The sequence below is a fragment of the Glycine max genome, chromosome 11, assembly GCF_000004515.6.
Source record: "Glycine max cultivar Williams 82 chromosome 11, Glycine_max_v4.0, whole genome shotgun sequence".
Taxonomy (NCBI): domain Eukaryota; kingdom Viridiplantae; phylum Streptophyta; class Magnoliopsida; order Fabales; family Fabaceae; genus Glycine; species Glycine max.
Window position 1 is genome coordinate 16,017,052 of NC_038247.2, and position 2,453 is coordinate 16,019,504.

Here is a 2,453-nt window from a genome sequence, read left to right on the forward strand (position 1 = left end):
TAGGATATGAGGATGTATTTTGTCGATTAAAGCAACAAGAGTCTCAATATACTTGTTTTCCAAGTACTTTACAGTGACAATTTGCAAAGGATATTTGTGGGAGATTGAAGTTGTTCAATACTATCACTAAATTATTTTCTTCTACTAAACATCCAACTGCTAATTTGTATTTTCCAAATATATGTGAGATTAAGTTGGCAATCAAACAATGGATTACCTCTCCTAACCCAATGATTCAACAAATGGCAAAAAATATGATGATCAAATTTGATAAATATTGGGGTGTGATTCATAATGTGATGGGAGTTGCCACTATTTTAGATCCTAGGTACAAGATGGAGTTGCTTGAGTATTATTATGAAAAATTGTATGAGCATGACTCTTTTACTCAAGTGAGGGGCATTCAACAATTATGTTATGACTTAGTTTCTGATTACCAAATGAAAATGAACAAAGGCTCTTTTGGTAGTAATGTTGGTGATGTTACTGGTAGTGAAGTTGTTGGTGATGCATTATCTGAGTATGATAGATTTATAATAAGAAAAAAAGGGCTAGAAGTTCTTATGTTAAATCAGAGTTAGACCACTATTTAGAAGAAGATGTTTTACCAAGAGCTGTTGACTTTGATATTTTGATGTGGTGGAAGTTTAATGGTGTCAAGTATCCAACACTTCAAGCAATTGCTAAGGATATATTGGTTATTCCAGTATCTACCGTAGCTTCAAAATATGCATTTAGCACTGGTGGTCAAGTATTAAGCCCACATCGTAGTAGACTTCAATGGACTACTTTAGAGGCTTTAATGTGCGCTAGAAGTTGGTTGTGGAGTGCTGAAAATACGGGTAAAGTTTTATTCATATATGTTGTTAAATTGATATTTGTGTTTATTCAAGAACTAATACTAGTAATGTATTTTTATAGGTTCTACGAGCTATAAAGTTGTTGCTGAATGTGCTAATGTAATGAATGAAATGGTTTCAGATGATGAAGGTAAATAATGTTCTAAATTTCATTTTTTGTTATTATATAATATAAGCTTTTGTTCTAATTTTTTATTTCTTTTATGCAGGTGAAATGATGGGTGCTGCTAGTGTCACTAATTTGGAGGAATGATTAACATTTATTTGTTGAACAATTTAAGTTGTTTCTTTTTTTTATTATGTAATTTGAAAGAATGAAACATGTTTAAGTTGCTAAACAAAATGAAACATGTTGAAGGACAACCAACATAGTATATTAATATCTCATTTTTTGCTAAATAGAATCATATGCTACTTATTGTTGGGACAACATATATTTAGATGGTAATGTTTTTTTTTGTGGGAAAATAAATATGTATGTCTTAATTCCTCATGCAATACCCAAATTTTATGATTTTAATTGAATAGATTGATTTGTTTTAGTAATTTTTTAAATTATGATAATGATCCTATATTTTGAATTTGGTTTTGTTATTGTTTTTTTGTTATGAAACTATTTTTTAGCCTTTTTTCAATATTTTTCAATATTTTTTCTCTTTTTAAAAAAATTTTAATCAATTCTAGCGGGGGCGGGGCGGGGAAACCCAACCTCCAACGGGGACGGGGGTGGGTATGGATTTTTTAACCCCGGCGGGGGTCGGGGATTATTAGTCAGAAAGTCAGGGGCGGGGGTGGAAAATGCAATACTCGTCCCCGTTTGAACCTGTTCCCATGCCTAGACAACATTCTAAATTCTTACGGGTGTTATGCTACTACATACCTCTCAAAAATATTTTTTCATATTGATTCGCTATCATGGAGAGACACGTACAACTCAACATCACCATCTTGAGCACTTTCAATCAAGTGTTTTAGGAACACTGAAGTCAAGTAAACTGTAACATCCTATTTTTCATGAATTAAATCAAAAAGATTTTTCATTTAAAATAAAAAAGAGTTTTAGAGAAAAAAAAATGATGAGTTTTTTTTAATTAAATAAATAAGAAGAAATAACTTTATTAAAATAATAGTTTGAAGGAAAATAAAAATGATATTTAATTTATTCATTTGATAGAAAATAAAATAGAGTAAATAATAGACTAAGAGTACCTAGTTGTAAATAGAGACATGCTAGATCATTTTTCAGACTGACGGTAGTCTCTGCGGTTTCTCTTCCTCTCAGTTTTGTTTTCCCTTCTCCTTCTCCCAAAATCTTGACTTTTTCTCGCATACACTCAAACCTATCTCAGTAAAATGACGATCTTAGACTCGTTAACTGTTGGATCATCGTGAAACTGAAGCACTAGGTTTGAAACTCATTTTCAAACATTCTCACCGTTGTAATTTGCAAAACAATGTCGGAGCTGAGAGAAACTCCCTTCTTATTGTAGCTTTCTCTTTTCTTGCAGAGACCCAAAATTTGTCCCTGTAAAATTACGATATTGGAATCGTTAACCGTTAGATCATTGCGAAATTTGGACACCAGGTTCGCAA

The 2,453-nt window shown here is 31.8% G+C and overlaps 1 long non-coding RNA gene across 1 annotated transcript; it reads left to right on the top strand.

The window, feature by feature from the left end:
* Nucleotides 1–921: 921 nt before the first annotated feature.
* On the top strand, nt 922–1,198 carry LOC106795077 (uncharacterized). Its single transcript, XR_005887275.1, has 2 exons — nt 922–990; nt 1,070–1,198. It is a non-coding gene; the product is annotated as an uncharacterized lncRNA (long non-coding RNA).
* Nucleotides 1,199–2,453: the final 1,255 nt, after the last annotated feature.